The sequence below is a fragment of the Rhinopithecus roxellana genome, chromosome 12, assembly GCF_007565055.1.
Source record: "Rhinopithecus roxellana isolate Shanxi Qingling chromosome 12, ASM756505v1, whole genome shotgun sequence".
NCBI lineage: Eukaryota > Metazoa > Chordata > Mammalia > Primates > Cercopithecidae > Rhinopithecus > Rhinopithecus roxellana.
The window spans coordinates 79,097,309-79,123,038 of NC_044560.1; the positions used below are offsets into that span (position 1 = coordinate 79,097,309).

Below are 25,730 nucleotides of genomic sequence, written 5' to 3' on the forward strand. Positions count from 1 at the left end.
TGAAACTGGTAATCAGCAGCTTCCCAATACGTTCTCAGGAGTTGGGTGAGTGGGGAGAAGTAATGCAAGACTCCAGAAGTATGCTGACATAAAAACCCCAGCTCCAAAGGTCAAACCATGCACTTGCCTTTTAAGTCGTCCACTTGGTCCTCTTCCATGTGTACTTTTTTCCTTTTGTTCCTGTTCTCATAAACTTTCACTCCTGCTCTCTTACTTGCCTTGGTCTCTCCTTCTGCCTTGTGCCCCTCAGTTGAGTTCTTTTTTTCTGAGGAGGCAAGAATTGAGGTTGCTGCAGACCTGTACCCATATGGATTCACTGCCAGTAACAGGTAACAGGTAGGAGAGAAGAGAAACATCTCCTAGGTGCTTGATCCAAGCATGCCACAATAGGCTCTTTGGGGAGGACCTGGATGAAAGAGTCCCATTATCTCGGTGAAGGGTTTAGAGATATGTCACAATGCCCCCTGTGGGCAGGACTCAGGAAGAAGAGAAGAGTCACATAACCTAGAAGCTGTGCCCAGCTATATGTCACCATCAGTCCAGTGGGAAGGGCCAAGGCATTAGATGAGAGACACATCACGTGGGTGCTGGGTCAAGTGATATGTCCCAATCTCCTTTGTGGACAGGACCCAGGAAGAAAAAGAGTCTCACATCATCCAGGGGGAGAGCCCAAAAATATGTAACAGTGATTCTTCTGGGCAAGAATCAAGGCAGTAGAATGGAATCACCTGTGTGCTGGACCCATGGGTACGTCATTCTTCCTTTTGTAGGCATGGCCAGGCACACTTACATCAATTAGGTGCTGGGCCCACAGAAATGTTACATTCTCTCCTATGGGCAAAGAGCAGGCATAACAAGATAATCGCTTCAAATAGTTTTGAGCTTTCAGAGATACGTCAGGATGATCTCTGTGGTCAGGAACCATGCAGGAGACTGACATGTTGGTGGTGGGCCCAACAATATGTCACAATGTTTTCTGAGAAGAGGGTCAGGGTCAAAGAGTAATGTCACTTTGCTATTGGGCCCAGCAATATGTCACTATCTCCCATATAAGCAGAGACCAGGTAAGAGAATCACATCACCTTAGTTATGAGCACAGACATATGTCACAAAACCCCAATAGTGTCACATCACCTAGGTGCCAGATGCAGTGATATGCCACAATGCAATCTGTCAGCTAAGACCTCACAGGAGAGTCAAATCACTCAGGTGCTGGGAGAGGCATATGTCTCAATAATATCTCCAGGTAAATCCAGTGGTGAGATTAATAATTCCACACATGGCTAGATGCAGTGGCTCACACCTGTAATCCCAGCACTTTGGGAGGCTGAGGCAGGCAGATCACTTGAGGTCAGGAGTTCAAGGCCAGCCTGGCCAACATGATGAAACCCTGTCTCCACTAAAAATACAAAAATTAGCTGGGCATTTTGATGCATGCCTGTAATCCCAGTCACTCTGGAGGCTGAGAAAGGAGAATTGCTTGAACCCATGAGGTAGAGATTGCAGTAAGCCAAGATCACGTCACTTTACTCCAACCTGGTCAACAGAGCAAGACTCCATCTCAAAAAAAAAAAAAAAAAAAAAAAAAAAAAAAAAAAAAAAAAAAAAAAAAAAAAAAAAACAAGAAAAAAAAGAAAACAATAATAATTCCACACACGTCCCAGTTCTAGGTATGAGGGTCAACACCTCCTGAATGTTGAGTCTGAGTACATGAGTCACAATCTCAACAGTGGACTGCATCTGAGCCTCTATTCTTCCTGCAAACTTTGTCTTCTTAGAAAATCACAACCTTACAGGTTTGCTGAATCATGGTGTGAGAGTCAACAACCAACCTGTAAACCAGATCCATGTGTGCAAGTCAATTTTCCATCTTTTGACCACCTTTGGGTGTAGGATTCGGAACCTCAACAGTGGGCTGTGTGATATCACCAGCGGGAGGGCTAGTCATGCACAGAAAAGTTCTTATTTTATCATCATTTCTATTGCTTTTACCTTGCTAAGAATACATGTGTAGTTTGTAATATAATTGTGCTAGAAAACCATAAGGGTTTTAGTTAAATTACCTGTTGTTGTATGTTATGAAATACACAAAAATTTGGCAAAAATAGATTAAAATTATACAAACTTGGTGTCAAGTTTCTCTTGGGCAAGCTTAGGAAAGACAGACCTGGAAATACCCAGTAAAAGGCTAATCGGAATCTCAGAAAAATTGCAACCATTAGTCCTTTATCTACCTATGACCTGGAAGGTCCCGCCCCACTTAGAGTTCTCCCACCTTCTTGAACAACGTGCATCTTCCATATATTGACTGATGTTTCCTGTCTCCTAAAATGTATAAAATCAGGGCCAGGCACGGCGGCTCACGCCTGTAATCCCAGCACTTTGGGAGGTTGATGCGGGCGGATCATGAGGTCAGGAGATCGAAGCCATCCTGGCTAGCACGGTGAAACCCCGTCTCTACTAAAAATACAAAAAATTAGCTGGGCGTGGTGGCGGGCGCCTGTAGTCCCAGCTACTCGGGAGGCTGAGGCAGGAGAATTGCTTGAACCCTGGAGGCAGAGATTGCAGTGAGCCGAGATCGCGCCACTGCACCCCAGCCTGGGCAACAACGGCGAAACTCCATCTCAAAAAAAAAAAAAGTATAAAATCAAGCTGTGCCCCAATCACCTTGGGCACGCGTTGTCACGACCTCCTGAGGCTGTGTCACAGATGTGTCCTTAATCTTGGCAAAATAAATTATCTAAATTGAGACCTGTCTCAGATACTTTAGAGTTCAGTTTACTAATTTTAGATAGAATTTAAACTTCTTCTTGAAATAGAAACAAACAAAAGGACTAGTTAAACTGAGAAAAAGTTTTAAAAGTGTACTCAAATTCACTGACACAATTATGTGTACATCTAAATAATGAGATTCTATCAGGTTTAAGTAAATAAGAAGAAAATACATAATTACAAAGGAGCCTTTGCCTTTGGGAAAAGAAAAAGCCACTTTTGACCAACTGTTTCTACAGATACACACCCAAGTCCCCAACTACCCGCCAGGAGGGCCCGTCTTGGTTCCTAGAGGGCGGAGTTCCTGCAGTCCGGGTTTGGGGTTTGGGCTCAGGCCCGGCGCGGTGGCGCTGGGGCGCGCCCGCCCTGCAGGGGCCCCTAGCCCGAGGGACCCAGCGGGTGCGGGGCGGGCGGTCAGCGATCCACGCAGGGTGCAGGCTGGGCGGACCGGGCCGCTGTGTCGGGGGCTCGGATTCAGAGCCATCCCTGCCGTGGGGCTTGCTGGGGCCGCCTTCTGCCGGCTTTCCGCTCTGGGAAATTTGCCCTCGCTGACCCTGCCAGTGGCCGTCGTGGGCGGGCCTGCCTTGGAGCCCGGGCCACGGAGTCGCGCGGGGCGGGAGAGAGGCGAGTGGGAAGGAACCAGCGGGCGGAGGAGGGGCGGCCCTGCAGGCGGCGCAGGGATTGGAAAGGGCGCCTGGGTGGCAAAAGACGCTGGCGGGTGATCATCCCCACCCAGCCAGTCCCGGGGCTCTGCTGCCGCCCCTCCCCGAAATTCACAGCCAGAGCCGACGCATTGGTGTGTGTGGCGCCTGGAGCCGCAGGGTCCCCACCGAAGTGCGAGGGCCCCGCGGGGAGCCCGGCCCAGGGACGTCCACAGTCCAGGCCCCAGACACCAGGTCCTGGCCAGATTCGCCGAAGTCAGAGAATGGAATCTGGAGGACGGATGTAGGGTGTCAGCGAGCCCAGCCCCTGCCTGGCGGTTGCCAGCATAAGGCGGTGATACTCTCTGCACTTCCCACTGCCCCCACCCTGCTGTCAAGTCCCCTGGGCTAAGGGATCCATCTGTCCCTAGAGGTGCGCACCCAACGCTAGGCAGAGGTAGCTGGTGTGGGGCTGCTGGCGGTCAAGGTCCCCTGAGATGGGGAGGGTCTCCTAGGAGGGGCCCAGGGGCCACAGAAGAGGAGCAGAGTGTGCAGCGAGCCCCTCTTGCAAAGGCGCTCTGGTCCCCGAGGGGCTGCTTCTTCGGTCTCCAGCCAAGTCGGGGTTCGCTCCCAGTGCTGCCTGCTGGGCACCTGCACTCCAGACTCCTGGCTGCCAACCAAGGAGGAAGCCCGCCCCCTGGTAACAGGCCACTCTCAGTTTGGTACAGGGAAGCACAGACACCCCTAACACACAGGGAGGCCGTCATCTGATGAGTGCGGGGGCTTCAGGGAGGGCTGGAGGCCCAGTGAGTCTGAGTGATTGACAAGTGAATGAGCTGGGAATGAAGCCTCCTGGGGCCGGGAGGGAGAGAGGGGATTGGAGGGCGGTGAATTCCCGGACCTCTGTGGCTCCAGGCTTCCCGTTGCCCGACCAGGCTCTAGGTGTCCTCCCCCTTCATTTTCCTCACCTGTCCCAGAGGACGAATGTGGCAGGACTGTTGTGATGATTAGGCTGGATAATCCTGGTAAGCATTTATTAGCCTTCCTGGTCTCTGGATATATATACTTTTTTTCTTTTTTTTTTTTTTTTTTTTTTTTTTTTTGAGACGGAGTCTTGCTCTGTCGCCCAGGCTGGAGTGCAGTGGCCAGATCTCAGCTCACTGCAAGCTGCGCCTCCCGGGTTCACGCCATTCTCCTGCCTCAGCCTCCCGAGTAGCTGGGACTACAGGCGCCCGCCAGGTCGCCCGGCTAGTTTTTTGTATTTTTAGTAGAGACGGGGTTTCACCATGTTAGCCAGGATGGTCTTGATCTCCTGACCTCGTGATCCGCCCGTCTCGGCCTCCCAAAGTGCTGGGATTACAGGCTTGAGCCACCGCGCCCGGCCTACTTTTTTTCTTTGTAAAGAAACTTTGCCGCCCAATGTCCACCATTGGGAAGGGAATTTGGGAGGCAGAAGGCAGGACTCTCACCCTTGGCTTCAGAGTTCCTTCCGGGTGCCCCATCCCCTTAGGTTCAATTAAAGCACATAGTTGGAAACAAGTCCCTAGGACAGCTACAGAGTCCAGAACCAGAAGATCTTGTTTCCTGAACCAAGAGCATTGTCTTATCCCCAAATCCTAATTCTTCCGAATGGTCAGCTTCAGAGAGGAGTCTAAATTTGATTCTGGCTCTCCAGGGTCAATCCAAGGCTCTTGTCATGCGGTGTTGCTTTACCCCATCACACCCCTGTGCCTCCCCCAATGCATTGGAGGTCCTTAACTGTAGTGACCTCAATTTGGAAACAGCATTCCCAAGGCAGGAAATGTGGCCCTCTCCAGGTAGCTGGCCTAATAAACGTCTGTCCTGGGGCAAAAGACCCAGAGCAGGGAGGGATTCTCACTTCCCACTTTCATATGCTATAGTCATTTAATGGGCTGTGGTGACCTCTCTGGGTCACCTAGCATGCGGAATGGAATGTTGAATTTGTGCCACAGTGAGGGAAACTGAGGCACGGGGCTAGTGAGTGAGAAAATCAGAAAGACTCTGTGACTAGGAAACAATATTCAGGCCCACGGCCCCTACAGGACTCAGCATCCTTTGGGCACGCCAGTGGATGGTATGCGGCACCCTGGTTACCATCTGTACCTTGTGGGGGTGAGGGTGAGTGTCCTGGCAGGGCAAAGAGCTCTAAGACCCACGAGGTAGAGAGATATTGTTCCCCTTTCCCTGGCCGTGGGCACAGCAAGAGTTCTGTTCTCTAATGTATGTGAGGATCAGTGCCTACATGGAAAAGACACTTCTCATTTCAGACATTCCAAAGATTTTAGGGGATGCATAGAAAGAAACTGAGACAGGCCGGGCGCGGTGGCTCAAGCCTGTAATCCCAGCACTTTGGGAGGCCGAGACGGGTGGATCACGAGGTCAGGAGATCGAGACCATCCTGGCTAACATGGTGAAACCCTGTCTCTACTAAAAATACAAAAAAAAAAACTAGCCGGGCGAGGTGGCGGGTGCCTGTAGTCCCAGCTACTTCGGAGGCTGAGGCAGGAGAATGGCGTAAACCCAGGAGGCGGAGCTTGCAGTGAGCTGAGGTCCGGCCACTGCACTTCAGCCTGGGTGACAGAGCGAGACTCTGTCTCAAAAAAAAAAAAAAAAAAAAAAAAAGAAAGAAAGAAACTGAGACAGACTCTAACCACATTCTCACACTGACAGGAGCCTCCAGGCTGGGCTCAGCTGTTCCTGGGGAGGTTTGTTCCACCCTCCTCCTTCCAACTAGAACCCACCCCCAATAGCCCTATGCACGCCCATCCTTTATAGCAGCAGCATGTCTTGGCAACTTGGCATTCTCTAAAATAATCTTGCTGTTTGTTTTTACTTCTTTAGTGTTTGCTCCTGGGAGCTGTGTCTAGTTCATCACTATGTTCCCAGTACCAGGCACAGCGCTCAACCCATGGCAGGTGCTCAGTGAGAGTTGTTTAATCAGTGAACAATGGGACTGTCTGTGCCAGGGAAGCAGAGAAGTGGTCAGAGCACACCTTAGCTCACTCACTCCCTATCTGGGTGATCTTGGATAAGTCCCTGAATATTTTTCTGTTCGGTCACCTTGTCTGTAACATGGGGAATAATTAAACTTGCCTGAAGGAGTTATTTCTGATGATAATTTAATGCACAAAAATATCTAAAATGCTTCTAAACATAGGCTGACACAGCGAGAGTGCTACACACGTGAGCTATTTGCATTATTATGCCACAGGTTGTTGGAATTCTTTTTCACTCATGGTTTAGATCTTGAAACTGTTCACCTCATTGCATATAAGGAAAATACATTTTGAATTATATTTAGTATTTCATACTGAAATTATTTAAAATGTCTATAGCTAGATAAGGTGTGGTTTCTCCTGCCACCATCAAACCACAGCACTCCAGCCTAAGTGATAGAGTGAGATCCTGTCTCAAAAAATACATATAAATAGTTGATATTTATATATGATTCCTGTATGCTGTATAACTCTTGTAGCACAGTTATTTTTTAGATAATGTACATTATGTGCCTTTTTCAGTGATATTTTTATATTTTATGTTCAGTTTAAGTAGTATTTTTATTATTTGTGCAAATAAATATATTCTTACCTATTTTCAGCTAATAATCTGAGCCACATAGTTTTAAAATATTTTATTAAATTATCTGGAAGAGTTGATACAATAATCTTATTTTATATTTTGTGAGTGAACATGTAAATATCTAGACAATGTAATAAACTAAGTTTGATAATACTTTTCAAATGCTTTTTTAAATCACTCTATTTTAAATTCATCCTTTTTATACATTCTATAAATGGATGGAAGAAGAATACATAGACAGATACTATATAAATGTATGTGTAGATAAATGTAGATGCAAGTTCACATCTGTTTAGACAATGTTGCTTTCAAAATCACAGAGAATTGTCACTTTTCTTTTTTGTGAGACAGAGTTTTGCTCTTATTGCCCAGTCTGGAGTGCAATGGTGCGATCTTGGCTTACCACAACCTCCATCTCCCAGGTTTAAGCAATTCTCCTCACTCAGCCTCCCAAGTAGCAGGGATTACAGGTATGTGCCACTACGCCTGGCTTATTTTGTGTGTGTGTGTGTTTTTTTTTTTTTTTTTTTTTTTGAGTCGGAGTCTCGCTCTGCCACCCAGGCTGGAGTGCTGTGGCCAGATCTCAGCTCACTGCAAGCTCCGCCTCCCGGGTTCACGCCATTCTCCTGCCTCAGCCTCCCGAGTAGCTGGGACTACAGGTGCCTGCCACCTTGCCCGACTAATTTTTTTGTATTTTTTAGTAGAGACGGGGTTTCACCGTGTTAGCCAGGATGGTCTCGATCTCCTGACCTCGTGATCCGCCCGTCTCGGCCTCCCAAAGTGCTGGGATTACAGGCTTGAGCCACCGCGCCCAGCCTTATTTTGTGTTTTTAGTAGAGACGAGGTTTCTCTGTGTTGATCAGGCTGGTCTCAAACTTCCAACCTCAGGTGATCAGACCACCTCGGTCTCTCAAAGTATTGGGATTACAGGCGTGAGCCACTGCGCCAAGCCCCAATTTTTATATTTTTAGTAGAGATGGGGTATCACCAGGTTGGTTAGGCTGGTCTCAAACTCCTGACCTCATGATCCATCCACCTTGGCCTCCAAAAGTGCTGGGATTACAGGCATGAACCACTGTTCCTGGCCCAGAATCTGTTTTTTGTTTTTGCTTTTGTTTTGTTTTGTTTTTTTTTTGAGATGTATTCCTACTCTTTTGCCCAGGCTGGCGTGTGGTGGCGCCGTGTCGATTCACTGCAACCCCCACCTCCCGGGTTCAAGCCATTCTCCTGCCTCAGCCTCCCCAGTAGCTGGGACTACAGGCGCCCGCCACCATGCCCAGCTAAGTTTTTGTATTTTTAGTAGAGATCATGTTAACCAGGATGGTCTTGATCTCCTGACCTTGTGATCTGCCCACCTTGGCTTCCCAAAGTGCTGGGATTACAGGTGTGAGCCACTGCGCACGACCTTTTTTTTTTTTTTTTTAAAGAAACTAATAAAATACATACACTAAAGGAGGTGACCACCTCTCATGTTGTCTTATGCCCAATTTCTGCCTCCAAAGAAAGAAGAAGTAAAAACTAAAAGGTAGAAATGAAATCCACAGGCAGACAGCCTGGCGCTGTGCCCTCGGCCTGGTTAAAGATGGACCCTTGACTTAACCAGTTATGTTATCTACAGATTCTAGACATTGTATGGAAAAGCATTGTGAAAATCCCTGTCCTGTTCTGTTCCATTGTGATTACCAGTGCATGCAGCCCTCAGTCATGTACCCTTGCTTGCTCAATCCATCATGACCCTCTCACACGGACTCCCTTAGAGTTGTAAGCCCTTAAAAGGGACAGGAATTGCTCACCTGGGGAGCTCAGTTGTTGGAGACGTGAGTCTTACTGAAGCTCCCAGCTGAATAAAACCCTTCCTTCTTTAACTAGGTATCTGAGGGGTTTTGTCTGTGACTTGTCCTGCTACACCAGCACTAGCTAAAGTAATGAAAAAGAAAAGAGAGAAGAATCAAATAGACACAATAAAAAATGATGAATGAGATATCACCAGTGACCCCACATAAGCACAAACTACTAACAGAGAATATTATAATCACCTCTATGCAAATACATTAAAAAATCTGAAGAAATGGATCAATTTCTGGACACATACACCTTCCCAAGGCTAAACCAGGAAGAAGTTGAATCCTTGAACAGACCAATCAAGTTCCGAAATTTAGGCCGTAATAAATAGCCTATCAACCAAAAAAACACCAAAAAAAGCCCAGTACCAGATGGACTAACAGCTGAATTCTACCAGCGGTAAAAAGAGGAGCTGGTGAAGCAGCATCATTGTCTGGAGTAAATACCTGGGGTTGACTATCTCATGCTGAGAAGATTAATGACAGGAACACACACACAAAGTGGGTTTTAAGAGCAGAAAGTTTAATAGATAAAAGAAAGAAGAGCAGGAGAAAGACAGTTTCCTTATGCAGAGAAAGCAGAGCACCCCGAGAAGTTTTTCCAGGTTTGGAACAGGATGTAACTGATTTTTTAGAAAAGCTTGAGAAGGGGGTGATTGATTTACATAGGGCTCAAAGGATTGCTTTGGCCAGGTGTACCATTTACATAGACTACAAAAAAACTGGCCCTCCCATCCCAATCTTTTTTTATGCAAATGTGGCCTCTACCTGGCTGGCTCCAGGACAACGGCACACGTGAGGACAAAGAAAAGGAAGAGGGAGCCGGGCGCGGTGGCTCAAGCCTGTAATCCCAGCACTTTGGGAGGCCGAGACAGGCGGATCACGAGGTCAGAAGATCGAGACCATCCTGGCTAACACGGTGAAACCCCGTCTTTACTAAAAAATACAAAAAAAAAAGCTAGCTGGGCGAGGTGGCGGGTGCCTGTAGTCCCAGCTACTCGGGAGGCTGAGGCAGGAGAATGGCGTGAACCCGGGAAGCGGAGCGTGCAGTGAGCTGAGATCCGGCCACTGCACTCCAGCCCGGGCGACAGAGCGAGACTCCGTCTCAAAAAAAAAAAAAGAAAGAAAAAAAAGGAAGAGGGAAATGCCATACTGGGTGGTCCTGGCTTTTAGTACAGCTGCCAGCATTCATCTATGCAAACTTTCAGCTTGCTTATTTATGCTTGCAACTTGACTTTTCAGGTTGCTTTAATGTTAGAAAAGAAATGGTTTTTGGGTGCTTTCTATTAGAGAAAAATTTCACTGAGAACTTTTTTACCCTTGCTAACTGCCTAAAATAATTTCTTAATAACTCCTATACTGGTACCATTTCTTCTGAAACTATTCCAAACAATTGAAAAGAAGAGACTCCTCCCTACTCATTTTATGAGGCCAACATCATCCTGACACCGAAACCTGGCCGGAGACACAACAAAAAAAGAAAACTTCAGGCTGATATCTCTGAAGAACATTGATGTGAATATCCTCAGTAAAATACTGGCACACTGAATCCAGCAGCACATCAAGAAGTTATCCACCACAAACAAGTCACATTTGTCACTGGGATACAAAACCCATTTAACATACGCAAATCAATCAATGTAAACTAAACAGAACCAATGACAAAAGCCACATGATTATCTCAATAGATGCAGTAAAAATCTTCTATAAGGACCGGATGGTGGCTCACACCTGTAATCCCAGCACTTTGGGAGGCTGAGGTGGGTGAATCATGAGGTCAGGAGCTCAAGACCAGCCTGACCAATATGGTGAGGTAGCAGGACGAGCGGCAGACAAAACTCCTCAGACACCAAGTTAAAGAAGGAAGAGGTTTATTAAGCTGGTGGCATTGTCAAGATATCTCTCAAGAGCCGAGCTCTCCGAGTGAGCAATTTCTGTCCCCTTTAAGGGCTCACAACTCTAAGGGGGTGCACGTGAGAGGGTTGTGATTCATTGAGCAAGTAGGGGGTACGTGACTGGGGGCTGCATGCACTGGTAATTAGATTGGAACAAAACAAGATAGGGGTTTTTACAGTGTATTTCTGCACAATGTCTGTAATTTATAGATAACAGAACCAGTTAGGTCAGGGGTCGATTTTTAACTGCCAGGCCCAGGGTGTGGCGCTGAGCTGTCTGCCTGTGGATTTTATTTCTGTCTTTTAGTTTTTACTTTTTTTTTTTCTGGAGGCAGAAATTGGGCATAAGACAATATGAGGGCTGGTCTTTTCCCTTGTTTCCCCCTTTTGAGACTCTTACTTATTTTATTAGTGGGAGTTTTTACTTTTATTTTTATTACTTATGTTTTCTTGTAAGACAGATTGATAGTGATTTACAGAGTACATTTGTGTTGAGGCATTTTGGTGAACTAAGGTAGTAATGAAGTTTTTTATTATTTGAAGAAGTATAGGTATCAAACAAGGGAATAGTAGGCAAGTTTCTATTATTATTATAACTTCTATTATAAGAGTTTTAAATTTTTTTAGCACTGGGAACTATTTTTTAAACATGGCCTCAGGACTAAATTTATGTTACACTTGCATGGGCACATGTGCCAGTTTTGTCATATTTTTAACTATGTTTTTAACTACTTGCCCTTGATTATTTATGTGTAGACAGTAATCAGTAAGGTTAAATTTTTCCAGACCCCTCCTTTAGTTGCTAGCAAGTAGTCAAGAGTCAATTTATTTTGATAGATAGCATTTCTCATCTGAGTTTATTGCCAGGCTAGAACAGTCAAGGCTCTGCCGGTTTTATTAGTGATTATTTTTAAAACAGTTTGTAACTGTGTGATTCGGTTGATTATGTAAATGGGGGTCTAGTATTCCCATGAACTGTCTTGTGTCCAAGTAGCAGGCCCATAATATTGTATGATTTTCTCAGGGGGGCATTTATTATCTTTTTAATTTTTTATAGTTATGCTTTTCTTTTTATGGGAAGTATAGACAGGGAAGCCCAGGAGTTCGCCTTTTTTTATGGGCAGTAGGAAGAAAGATGGCTTAATAGTGTCAATAACACAAGTACCTGTCCACTGGTCAGGTAATTTGGCATAAGCTCTATGCCTATATATTCAATACTATTCAGTGGGGGCTGTCCAGTCCTGGTGGGACTCCGGGTGGGTCTGCACAGTTTGTAACCTTGGGAATTTGCTAAATGGATTCCTCTCTGTTTGATTTGAACTCCACTAAGTGACTGTTTTTGTGGTGTCATTATATAGTTTCTGTCCCAGATAATTAAGTCATCCTACAGGATGAGGATTAAGGGGATTGGTTATTGTAAAGGTAAACTGAGGCCAGAGCCGAACGGGGAATGAAGACACAAGGCAAATGGCAGTGAGAATAGCCTTTATTAGGACTTGTGGGTGAGGTTCCTCGGTCCAAGGGCACAGGCCGAGGAAGTCACACTGAGGGAGGAGGGTAGGGATCTTTTATAGCTCAAGTGATGGGGAAGTTGGTTATGCAAAACAAGTCCTGGGGGGTCTTGAAACTGCAATGCCATGAGGAAGCGGTCTCTAGAAACTGTTTAACCTAAATTGCTGTTTACAGGTTTGCAGAAAGTTCACAAGGGAGTGCAGCTGCCTAACCAAAACTCTGATGCATGCAAGCCTGCGGGTGTGTGTAAGGGTGAAGGCCGGGCCTAGGTCCTTGCCTAACATTCCAACCTCTTTATAATAAGAAAAAGGGGTGACGTGTTCATCTGGCTGCTTCCTGCTGGTATGGGTCATCGTGGGGTTCTTCGGAGGTCAGAACTTGGGTATAGGGGTGGAGCAGCATCTGATTGAAAGTGACCTGGGAGACTTCTTTCATGTGGTCCTGGATGAAGTGGAGGACACAGGGAGCTATGAGTAGCAAGAAGCCAATGATTAGTAAGGGGCTTAGAAAAGGTAGGACTTCACTGGCCACAGATGATTGCCACCACCAAGTTCTGTGGCAGCCGCCAGGGCTTGTAGACAAGGTTGCCAGCCTTGGACCGTGGGGTCTAACTGCTTGGAGAGATAGGCCACAGCCTGCTATGTGGATCTAACCAGCTGGGCTAGGAGACCAGTAGCTACCTTTTTGCACTCCTCGGTGAATAGATGAAAGGGCTGAAGGGGGTTGGGGAGAGAGAGAGCAGGGGCAGAAAGGAGATGGTCCTGAAGCTTCTTGAAAGCGTTGGCAACCAATGAGGGGTCAGACAGCAGTCTGATGGGTGTCTCCTTGGCAGCCTGGTAGAGGGGCTTGGCTAGGACCCCAAACTTGGGAATCCAATGCCTATACCTTACCAGTCCTAGGAAGGACAAGATCTCTTCCGCATCCTGAGGAGGCTGGAGAGTTTCAATGAGGCTTATTCTATCCGCCATGAGGTATTTTGTAGTGGGTGTGAGGAGTATACCTAGGTAGGTGACAGTAGGGGTGCAAAGCTGAGCCTTGGCCGGGGTAACCTGGTAACCTCGGTCACCAAGAAAATTTAAAAGTGTAGCAGTATCTGCAACGGAGCACTCCCAGGAAGGACTACATAGTAATAAGTCATCCACATACTGCAATAGTGTACTGTGGGTCAGGGGACAGAGGACAACATCCTGTGCCAGTGCCTGTCTGAAAAAATGGGGGCTATCACGGAACATTTGAGGCAAAACAGTCCAAGTCAGCTGGGAAGAAATATGAGTGTCTGGATCTTCCTGTGTAAAAGCAAACAGAAAGTGACAGTTGGGAAGTAAGGGAATGGTGAAGAAGGCATCTTTTAGGTCAAGGACAGTAAAGTGAGTGGTATCGGGGGGAATGCATGAGAGAAGTGTATATGGGTTAGGAACAACTGGAAAGGTGGTGACTACTGCCTCATTGATGAGGCATATGTCCTGCACGAGGCAATAGGCCTTAGAGCTTTTCTGTACAGGCAGGATAGGAATATTGCATGGTGAGTTGGCGGGGACTAGAATGTGTTGCTGGAGCAGGTGCATAATGATGGGTTTTAGTCCCTGTCGGTGTTCAAGGGAGATAGGGAACTGGGGTCTAGAGGGAAACTTGGAAGGGTCTTTTAGCCAGATGCGGACTGGAGTATGGTGCTGGGCAATGATCGAGGTGGAGGTGTCTTACACCTTGGGGTTAATAGGGACTGGAAACGGGAGTGGGGAGTCAGCCTGGTGGGGTTTATCAGGTGATAGGAGGGGAAAGAGGAACACGAGGTGTGGGGAGGGGTTGGGTCAGAAGTGAACTGAGGCCTCTAGCTTGGAGAGGAAGTCTCGTCCTAGTAAGGGGACCAGGCACAAAGGGATAATGAGAAATGAGTGTGAGAAGAGGGAGCCATCCAGGCGACAAGACAGAGGAGGAGTCTGGCGGTAGGTGGAGGGAGTGCCGTCAATTCCTATGACTGTGACAGTGGAGGGGTGGCTGGGGCCACTAAAGGAAGGCAAAACAGAGTAGGTAGCCTCTGTGTCCATGAGGAAAGATATGGACTTACCCGCTACCTGGAGCATAACCCTGGGCTCGGGGAGAGTAAGAGGGGTTCCTGAGTCTGGGCCTCTTCAATCTTCATGAGTGTTGAGGAGCTGGAAGGGGCCTCCAGTACCTGGAGGAGGGTCGTCACGTGGAGACGTAGCAACCGTCCTCAGGTTGAGGCAGTCTGACTTCCACTGGCCTATCTACCAACAGCTTGGACAGGGGCGAGTTGGCTCCTTTGGGTTGGGGCACTGCTTGGCCCAGTGGCCGTTGTTGCCGCACTTGAAGCAGGCACCAGGTGGCGCTCGGGGAGTACCTCCTCTCTGAGAGCTCCTGGAGCTGGCCGGCCTCAGGGCTGCTACTAAAGCCTGGGTTTGGAGTTTTATGTTCTCTTTTAGCCTGACCTGTTGCTGGGCCTCAGCTGCTTCCTCCCTGGAGTTATAGACTTTGAAGGCCAGTTTGACTAAATCCTGGATGGGTGTTTGAGGGCCATCCTCTGCCTTTTAAACTTTTTTTTGGATATCGGGGGCTGATTGAGAAAGTATGAAGCTAAGATGGCTCCTCCTGCAGGGGAGGTAGGGTCAAGGCGGGTGTACTGAATAAGTGACTCTGTCAGTCGGTTAAGAAAAACAGTTGGATTTTCATCTGAGCCTTGGGCTACCTCCTTTAACTTATTAAAATTGACTGACTTATTGGAGGCTGCCTGCATGCTGGCAAGAAGGCACTGAACCATCATGTTTCGGGGGCGGCGGCCTGCCTGCCTAACCTGGTAGTCCTTGTCGGGCTCAGCCGAGGGCACCACCTGAGTGCCAACTGGCATGGCAGGGTCAGTTAAATGGACCTGGTCAGTGTGCTATCTGGCTGCCACTAGGATATTCTCCCATTCCTCAGGGGACAGGGTTGAGGTCATAACGACATGGAGATCATGCCAGGTGAGGTCATACACCTGGCACAGGTATCTGAACTCTTTCAAATACCGAGCGGGGTTGGCTGAGAAAAGGCCTACACGCTCTTCAATCTTAGACAGGTCTGCTAGCGAAAATGGCACATGGACCTGGACCACTCCTTTGGCACCTGCCACTTCCTGCAAGGGGCACAGGAGGTCGTTCCTGGACTGGGTATGGGCTGAGACCGGGGAGGAGGAGGAGGAGGTAGGAGAGACAGGGTCCGTCAGGTTTGGTGGGGACACAGGAGGGGTGGAGGGAAGGGGTGGCGCCGACGAGGACAGAAACGACGGGTCAGGGTAAGGGGGAGGTTGAGTGGGGGACCGAAGTGGGGGCAGGGAAAGAGTATCAGGAGGCTCAGAGAAAGAGGAAGAATCATTCTTCTCCTTGCTTGAGGGAGTAGATTTCACGAGCCAGGCCTGGGCCAATGAACATCGGGCGCAGACATCTGGGCAGGAACGCAAGTCCTAAAAGGCCCGGCAGTGATGGAATTGAGTCTTAAATTTGGTGAGATGGCTCCAGGCTTGAGGAGGGGATCCTGACTCAGGGAGAGGAGAGCCTGCCCAACCTGGCAGGGCTCCAGGGAGGGGTCTTCTCCTGGGTTTCGGTACCAATGTAAAGGTAAACTGAGGCCGGAGCCAAACTGGGAACGAAGACACAAGGCAAATGGCAGTGATAATAGCCTTTATTAGGGCTTGTAGGTGAGGTTCCTCGGTCCAAGGGCACGGGCTGAGGAAGACACACTGAGGGAGGAGGGTAGGGACCTTTTATAGCTCAAACAATGGGGAAGTTGGTTGTGCAAAATAAGTCCTGGGGGGTCTTGAAACTGCAATGTCACGAGAAAGGGGTCTCTAGAAACTGTTTAACTGAAATTGCTGTTTACAGGCTTGCAGAAAGGTCACAAGGGAGTGCAGCTGCCTAACCGAAACTCTGACGCATGCAATCCTGCGGGTGTGTGTGAGAGTGAAGGCCGGGCCTAGGTCCCTGCCTAACAGTTATTACTAGTTCTAAGAGGTTACATTGTCCCTTAGTACAGGAAGGGCCATTTTTTTTTTTTTTTGAAGGTGGACTGGATTTTTTAAATTTTTCATTCAAGTGGCCCAAATTACACAAGACCAGTATTTACATTTATTTTAACACAGTCCTAATTTATGACAAGTGTACTTATTTTTGGTTATATAGCCTTTTTTAAATTAAGAGAACCACACCTTATTTCTAACTTATTACTATTAATGACAGCACAGGCATCAAATTTTAAGGTGACTTGTTTGGACATCCCTTTTTCTTCTGTTTTGGCTAACACTTTACTCATATCATTTATGAGTCCCCACCAGTCCTCAGTCCTTAATCTTATTTTAAAAAACTGTGGTCATGGGAGACTCAGATGGGTTATAACATACATTAGGTTGGTTATTTCCTGGGCTACATACCATGTATAGAATAACATTATACAAACGATTTTTTTAAGAGTTCCAGTATACTTGTAATAACTGTAAAATAATAGGACCGTAGTAACCTTTTGTCCTACCTTAGTGACTTGGTGTACACACTGGGAGCAGTCCTCAGTCTGAGGAAGGTTAGTTGAAGTTCTTACTGAACAAGTCTAAATTTTAAGGAAAATGAGTCCTGCGATGAGTTTCCTCATGCTTTAGCCATGTGTGGACCAGTCAGCTTTTAGGTGTGACAGGAGCAGGGCTTGTCATCTTCTTCAGAGTCACTTTGCAGGTGTTGGCAAAGCTGCTCCCGTTCACATACTGCTCACAGTCTACTGATGTTTAAGGATGGTCTCGGAGGTTGGGCCTGCTAGAATAAACTGAGTCCAATACCTCTACACAGTTATGTTCAGCTAGGCTCTCTGATACCGGAAGCAAGGTGGTGGGGTTTAGGGTGTTGCAAACTTCAATGGTTATGTGGGGATTTTTACATAGTCAGCTTTGGTACTTGGTTAATCTAGCATTTGTTAACCAGTGATATTCTTTGGTATTTATTAAAGTTACTACAGCATGGGGGCGCCTTTATATTTAGGTTTTGCCTAAGGGTTAGTTTATCTGCTTCTTGTGTTAACAGGGCCTTTGCTGCTAGGGCCCTTAGACCTGGGGGCCAGCCTTTGGAAACCTTGTCTAGTTGTTTTGAGAGCTAGGTCACTGACCTTGGCCAGGGCCCCACAGTCTGGGTTAAAACTCCAACTGTCATTTTTTCTTTTTTTGACACATAGAGTGTAAAGAGTTTTGTAAGGTCAGGTAGCCTCAAGGCTGGGGCTGACATGAGTTTTATTTTAACTCATGAAAAACTCATTGCTGTTGGTTGTAATAGATGTAGTTTATTTAATTTATATTTTTATTAACTGTCACCTACTAAAATATTGACTCAAATCCTGTAGCTGTTTGATTTTAAGCTTTAAATTGATCTGGTATTCCTCGTGGGACTCCAATTGTGCCTAAATAGACATGAGAGTCAAAAGACCCATAAGGGGCTTCTTTCACTTTATGATGTTTAATTATTTTTTTCTTCTGGTTGATGAAATGCCAGGGTGAAAGGGATAGCCAATTGGACTAAAGTACAAGTGTCACTCCAGTTATTCAGCATAGTTCCCAGTAAAGGTCCACTTCAATACCACCACATATTTGCTCAGGGATGAACAAGGGCTGACTGATTGATAAGCTCTTGAAAATTTTTAAGCTCACTGTATCCTTTTAGGTCTCCAAGGAATGCTAAATTTTCTCCCTGCCATGAGAGACACGAAGTGAACTTAGTGTTGGGAGATGGAAGCTGGATCACCCTCGGGGGTTGACCCACAGGGACTTTGGGATATAGCAGAGAGAGCTTGTCATGACTTATTACTTTAAGCTGTAGAATCCTGGAAAAGAACTATCATGCAGCCTATGCCTGGTCGATTGGAGGACCACCTTAGTGGAAGGGGGACAATGAGGGCCTCTGGCCTGCCATGTGTACAGGCCTGCCATGTGCACAAGCATAACAATTGCTTTTGTTTAATGTGCAGATGGAATACTTGATCCATTCCAACCAGGCATTTGCATCTTGGTATCCTGTCTTAATTGCTAAAGTTTGTTTTAAGTCTTTAACTTCTATGATTCTCTAGTAAAATGAACACATGGTTTTAGAGAAATTACAAAAACTGGTTGGGGCAGTCCATCCTTGTTCTTTACGGGTCCACAGAATGTTGGACCAACTATGGCATGAAAACTCTATACTGGGGGCAACACTTCTGGTTGGCACTGGGGTCTTTATCAAAATGTCCCCAGATTAAATGGTCCTAGTTCACTAATGCCTAGTCTGAGGTGAGTCAGGAGGGACAGAAGTACTTTCCTGAAGTAGAAAACTGTCTTTGACTTGGCAAGTCCTCACAGGGTATAACAAGGCAAGTATTAAATTGACTTGGTTATATTAATAACTAGATGGTCAGTAATAGAACGAGGAAAAAAAAGAGTAATATACGAATAGATTAAAAGAATTAAATTTTTTAAAGCTTTAGCTTGGTAGAGATTTCCCCTGGGACTATGGCCTATGACTCTGGAGGGGGTGGTGCTTTCTTGACTCAGGTGTGATGAGTTCATTCTTTTTTTTTTTTTGCTGTACAAACAGCAGTCTTGGTGGTTAGCAGCACAAGGTAGGGTCCTTCCCAGGCTGGCTCAAGTTTTTTTTTTTTTCACCTTTCCATGAGAATGTGATCTTCAGGCTGGTGTTGGTTTGCTGGAAATACTAGGGGTGGTACATGTGCTAAAAGACTTTTAGTTTTTGTGTGTGTGTGTGAGAAAGGAAAGTGGAAGATAAACTAAGTATATAATTTTTAAGAAATTGATCTTTTGTTTTAAATTTGGGTACCTTGGCAGTGGACTTTATAGTTCTCAGTGCCTTTTTACTGAGAAATTTCCTTTAGCACCTATTTTTATTAGTTTTTAAACCAAAGAAAGCCAAATGCCATTTTACATTTAACAATGCTTCTCATATGATTTTTATACCAGATAAGATAAATGTTATTTTTATATTAGTGTGCTATTAATGTTAAACCTAATTTTAATAAATCCTTGTAGATATATTTATTTAATTTTTAATGTTTGACCATAAGGTAAGATTTTATAGACTCTTCTTAATTTTTTATAATTTTTGCTAAAGAGAAGGTTGGTGCTTTAAGAAAAACCTGTTATGCTTTTGCTTTAATGTCCAGTTTACAGAAAAACTGAATGATAATTTTTTAACTTTAGCTAATATGTTTACACACAGAATGCTCTTTACAATTAACATTTTAAAATTTATTTAAACCTTTAAAACAATAATTTTTTTAAACTTTTTAATATAGGTAAAAATGTACATTCTTATGCCTCCTTATAATTTTTTTACCAAAGATATATTTTGCTTTTTTTATACACCTGGTACATAAACTGTTCTTTTTTTTAAATAGTTTTACATTTAGGAGGCCTAGTTACTTTTAAATTATACAACATTTTTTGCATAAAGTTTTTTTAATATATATTTTTATAACCTTTTTTTTAATGAATTTTACAGGTAATTTTCCGACATGCCTTAACTATCTGACTTACTACAAACATTTTTTTTTAAACAACCAGTTAATTTATTTTAGGACAAGAATTTACCATATAACACTCTTTTTATATAAATTCTGCCCCCCCCCTTTTCTTCCTTTTTTTTTTTTTTTAGGATACTTTTGAACTGGTTAGTTGTGTTCACAATGAGGTTTTCTCTAAAAGTTATTATTATTTTTTTTTACTTTTTTTGTTGTTTTGTTGTTGTCATTGCTAGCAAAGCAGTTGTTGCTACAGACTGAATGCATTTGGGCCATCCATGGGTTACTGGGTTAAGGATTTTTTTTTTTTTTTTTTTTTTTTTTTAGGAAAGCCTCAGTGCTTTTGGGATGCACCCTTATTTACACTGACAACAAAGTGGTATTGGAGTGTTATAGAGTTATGAAAAATACTTTTAATTATTAATTATAGGTTTAAAATTTACCTTGGCTTTTAAAGGAATAGGGTACACTTTTTAAAAACTGCTTGTTTATCTCTCTCTTTTTTTCTCTCTTTGACTTTGTCTTTTTTTCTTTTTTTTTTTTCTTTTTTTGAGGCAGAGTCTTGCTCTGTCTCCCAGGCTGGAATGCAGTGGCCGAAACTCAGCTCACTGCAAGCTCCGCCTCCCGGGTTCACGCCATTCTCCTGCCTCAGCCTCTGGAGTAGCTGGGACTACAGGCGCCTGCCACCTCGCCTGGCTGGTTTTTTGTATTTTTTTAGTAGAGACGGGGTTTCACCGTGTTAGCCAGGATGGTCTCGATCTCCTGACCTCGTGATCCGCCCGTCTCGGCCTCCCAAAGTGCTGGGATTACAGGCTTGAGCCACCGCGCCCGGCCAACTTTGTCTTTTTTCTTTGACTTTCCTTTTGCCTCTGTCTCTTCCTCTCTCTTTCTGCCTCTGTCTTTCTCTCTCTCTCTCTCCTTGACTCCCTCTTTGTCTGTCTCTTCCTCTCCATCTCTTCCTCTCTCTCTTTTTCTCTCTATCTCTTTCCCTTCTCTCTCTCTTTCCCTTCTCTCTGCTGGTCTTTCCTTGCCTCTGCCAGCCGCTTAATCTGCTGTTCTCTCAACCACCGTGTGTTGGGGGCAGGGGATTTAAAACAAGCTGGTCTGGGTTCCCTCACTTACAGGTTACCTTGTACCATACCTTTGAAACAGGGGACCTATCAAGGCTTTCTTCTAATGGCCAACCTACCTCTAATGCTGGCCAGTCTATCTTATACAAAGTTTCAAGTTTTCCTGGTGTCATAGTACTCCATAGTCTCCCTTAAATCCTTTTTTTTTTTGAAAATTTTCAACATAGTTCCTTGTGGGGTGGGTTTACTTTGTGCGTCACCCATGTTTCCTCTAGACAAAACACCACGCTCACACCACACGCACACCACAAAACAAAGAATGGGTAAAAAGGGCACACACACACTTTTGCAGTTTACACCAAACCAAAATCAAAACCAAAATCAGAGTATCCAGAAATCCAGGCCAGGTCAAAACCAAAACCAAAGTATCAAGGAATCCAAGTCAAGTCAAAAACAGAAACCAAAGTGCTGGTACAGGCACACCGTGGGTGATCAGGCCACGCTTCCACTCAAATGGAGTAGGCAAGTTCCCAAGACCAATCCTGTTAAGCAATTCAAACCAAGTTAAAACCAAAGCCAAAACCAAAGTGCCAATAAAGACATGCCATGGGTGATCAGGCCACACTTCCACTCAAATGGAGTGGGCAAGTTCCCAAGACTGGTCCTGTCAAGCAATTCAAACTAAGTCAAAACCAAAACCAGAGTGTCGGTAAAGGCACACCATGGGTGATCAAGTCAGGTTTCCACTCAGACAGAGTGGACAAGTTCAAAGACTAGTCTTACCAAGTTTTAGATGTCCAGACTCCAAGTGCCCATTCCTTCCTGGTGTTCAGCCACTGCATTGATCCTCCATGGGGGCCTGCCACACACAGCTCTGGCTGTCCCACTGGGGCAAATGCCTACCCAGGAGCGCTCTCAGGATCCGCATCGCTCTGGGTGGTTGGAGTCCCCCAGAGGGATGTTCCGCAGGGCAGGCTTAAGCTACCTGAGGAGCTGCCTCGTCCACCATCATTCACCTCACTTCCAGGTCAGGGAACCAAGAAATGTAGCAGGACAAGCAGCAGACAAAACTCCTCAGACACGGAGTTACAGAGAGTTACAGAAGGAAGAGGTTTATTCGGCAGGGGGCATCAGCAAGACTTCTGTCTCAAGAGCTGAGTTCCCCAAGTGGACAATTCTTGTCCCTTTTAAGGGCTCACAACTCTAAGGGGGTGCTTCTGAGAGGGTTGTGATTGATTGAGCAAGCAGGGGGTACATGACCGGGGACTGCATGCACTGGTAATTAGATCAGAACAAAACAAGATAGGGATTTTCACAGTGCATTTCTATACAACGTCTGTAATCTATAGATAACAGAACTAATTAGTTCAGGAGTCAATCTTTAACTACCAGGTCCAGGGTGCGGCGTCGGGCTGTCTGCCTGTAGGGATTTCATTTCTGCCTTTTAGTTTTTACTTCTTTCTTTCTTTGGAGGCAGAAATTGGGCATAAGATGATATGAAGGATGTCTCCTCCCTTACAAGTAATTCTCCTGCCTCAGCCTCCCAAGTAGCTGGGACTATAGGCGTGTGCCACCTTGCCTGGGTAATTTTTGTATTTTTAGTAGAGATGGGGTTTCACCATGTTGGCCAGGCTGCTTGGTCTCAAACTCCGTACCTCAGGTCATCCACCTACCTTGGCCTTCCAAAGTGCTAGGATTACAGGCTTGAGCCATGGCACCTGGCCCGCTGTTGTCATTTTTAATTATGCTTGTTTGGATCTTCTATTCTTTCTTCACTAATCTTCCTAGTGGTTTATCATCTTAATTTTTTTCAAAGATTTAACTCCTGGATTCCTTGATATTTTCTATAACTTTTCAATCTCCTTCAGTTCAGATCTAATTTTGGTTATTTCTTGTCTTCTGCTAGCTTGGGAGTTGGTTGTCTCTTGCTTGCTTGCTTGATTGATTGAAACAGAGTCTTGCTGTGTTGCCTAGCCTGGAGTGCAATGGCACAATCTTGGCTTGCTGCAACCTTTGCCTCCCAGGTTCAAGGGATTCTCCTGCCTCAGCCTCCCAAGTAGCTGAGATTACAGGTGAGTGTCACCATGCCTGGCTAATTTTTGTATTTTTAGTAGAGACAGTGTTTTACCACCCAGGCTGGTCTTGAACTCAAGTGATTCGATTTTCTTGGCCTCCCAAAGTGTTGGGATTACAGGAGTGAGCCACTGTACCTGGCCTCATTCATTTATTTATGATGTTAGGTATTTAAATTGATTTCTGAGTTTTTGATGTGAGTAGTTAGTGCTATAAATTTCCTTCTTAACACTGCCTTGGCTGTGTTGTAGCGATTCTGGTTTGTGTATCTTTGTTCTTATTTGTTTCAAAGAACTTACTGATTTCTGCTTAATTTTATTATTTACCCAAAAGTCATTCAGGTGAAGGTTAATTTCAAGTGGTTTTCTTTGTATTGAATGATATATTTACCAAGCTGTGGCCTAAGTGTGTGTTTGGTATAACTTTGGGAAAATTGAATTTGCTGAGGATTGTTTTATTTCTGATTGTGTGATCAATTTTAGAGTACGTGACATGTGGTGATAAGAAGAATGTATACTGTGTTGATTTCAGTTGGACAGTTCTATAGGTGCCAGTTAGGACTATTTGGTCAAATGTTGAGTTTAGGTCCTGATATCTTTGTTAATTTTTTGCTCTGATGATCTGACTAATAGTGTCTGTGGGGTGTTGTAGTCTCCCACTATTATTGTGTCAGAATTCAGGGGTCTCTAAGAACTTGTTTTATATTCATATGCACTCATGGATTTTTTTTAGAACACATTTCTGCCTTCTGCTTTTGTCTTTAGTGTGCCCAAGGCTACTCCTTAGATGCCTGAACCTAGAATCTACTGAAATTCAGATCTCCAAGAGATCAAGAACCTGTCCAGAGATTTAGCTGTTTTTGTTTTTGGTTTTTTTGAGATGGAGTCTCACTCTGATGCCCAGGCTGGAGTGCAGTGGCACGATCTCTGCTCACTGCAAATTCTGCCTCCTGGGTTCAAGAGATTCTCCTGCCTCAGCCTCCTGAGTAGCTGGGATTACAGGCGTGTGCCACCATGCCTGGCTAATTTTGTGTTTTTAGTAGAGACAGGGTTTCAACATGATGGCCAGGCTGGTCTACTGACCTCAAGTGATCTAACCATCTTGGCCTTATAAAGTACAAGGATTACAGACATGAGCTACTGTGCCTGGTCGAGATCTGGCTGTTATAGGAGAAAATATAAATTAGAGATTTATATTTCTATATTTTATTAATTTATTAATAATTAAAATTAATGATTATTATAATTATTAATCAATAATTATATTAATAATTACCATTATTAATTTATATTGGTCTTTATTTTCTTACCTCATCATAAGGGAGGATATTTTGTTCATCTGTCTTTATTGAAGCATTTTGATTATATGTAGATATTCCCTGCTTTTTTGAAATGTACGTAAATTATATTTACAGCTAAAGAAACGTTTTGTCATTCTTTCTGACTCAGGATTGTCTTCATCTAGGACCTCAGAACCATTGCAGTGTTTTTGCCTTGGCAAAGGTTTTTTCTTTTTTTTTTTTTTTGAGACGGAGTCTCGCTCTGTCGCCCAGGCTGGAGCGGAATGGCCTGATCTCGGCTCACTGCAACCTCAGCTTCCCAGGTTCCTGCCATTCTCCTGTCTCAGCCTCTGGAGTAGCTGGGACTACAGGCACCCACCACCATGCTTGGCTAATTTTTTATATTTTTAGTAGAGACGGGGCTTCACTGTGTTAGCCAGGATGGTCTCGATCTGCTGACCTTGTGATCCACCCACGCCCGGCCCCAGAGGTTTCTTTCTTTCTTTCTTTCTTTCTTTCTTTCTTTCTTTCTTTCTTTCTTTCTTTCTTTCTTTCTTTCTTTCTTTCTTTTTTTTTTTTTTTTCAGTCTCTTAAAGTAGATACAGATTTGTTTAGATTAAAACTTATTTTAAGAGCACACAAAAAGTGGAGCACAAATATAGGATTAAACTTAGCAATACAGAATGATAAAGACTAAAAGATGCTGAGGAAGTTTCTTTGACAAAAAACTGATTATCCAAGGTAGTTATCCAGTATTTGCAGGCTCAAGTACTTACACTGCAAAAGAAAGAACAGTTCTGTGTATAAACTCACAGTGGAGTCTGTGGTTACGCTTTGGTTCCTATTTACTACTATTTACTACTTCAAAACAATTAGCATTGTTATGTGTGGTGTTTGTAGACAACTTGCCTTCATATGAATACAGTATTTTCTTCTGTTTTCTCTTCTTCTTCCTTTTGTTTTTGTTTTTTTTTTTAGATGGATTCTTGCTCTGTTGCCCATGCTGGAGTGCAGTGGCACGATCTCAATTCACTACAATCTCCACCTCCTGGGTTCAAGGGATTCTCCCACCTCAGTCTCCTGAGTAGCTGGGGTTATGGGCATGAGCCACTGCTCCTGCCTTAATTGTACGGTATTTTCTCCAATAGTATGAATATAAGACCACAATATTTAGGATGAATGTCTTAGTCATTTTAATATTAGTTGTACTTTTGAAATATAAAGTATTTTAACTAAATTATAGTTACAGAAAATTTTTAAAAATTCTACATTATTACTAGTACCTTAAAATTATTTATGCTTAGACGTTTATATCTAATATCCAAAAAAATTCACTACAAAATTGTTATGGTAGATGTTAGCCTGACATGCATATTAATTTACCCAATAGATGTAGGTAAGCATGATTTCAGTGTCTTTTATTTTACTAAACTTGAATACTGCTATTACAGTACAAATAAATGTGATGGGTAATGTGACCATGCAAGAAATGTAGTAGCTTTTCAGTTAGCTATGTT

The 25,730-nt window shown here is 44.5% G+C and overlaps 1 protein-coding gene across 1 annotated transcript in view; it reads right to left on the reverse strand.

Annotated features, from left to right (window-relative positions):
- The window catches only part of LOC104671909 (zinc finger protein 91), a gene marked incomplete at its 3' end in the record, with an annotated part of 193,822 nt that overhangs the window by 94,156 nt on the left and 73,936 nt on the right, over window positions 1–25,730 (reverse strand). The gene's annotated exons all lie outside the window — the stretch shown is intronic.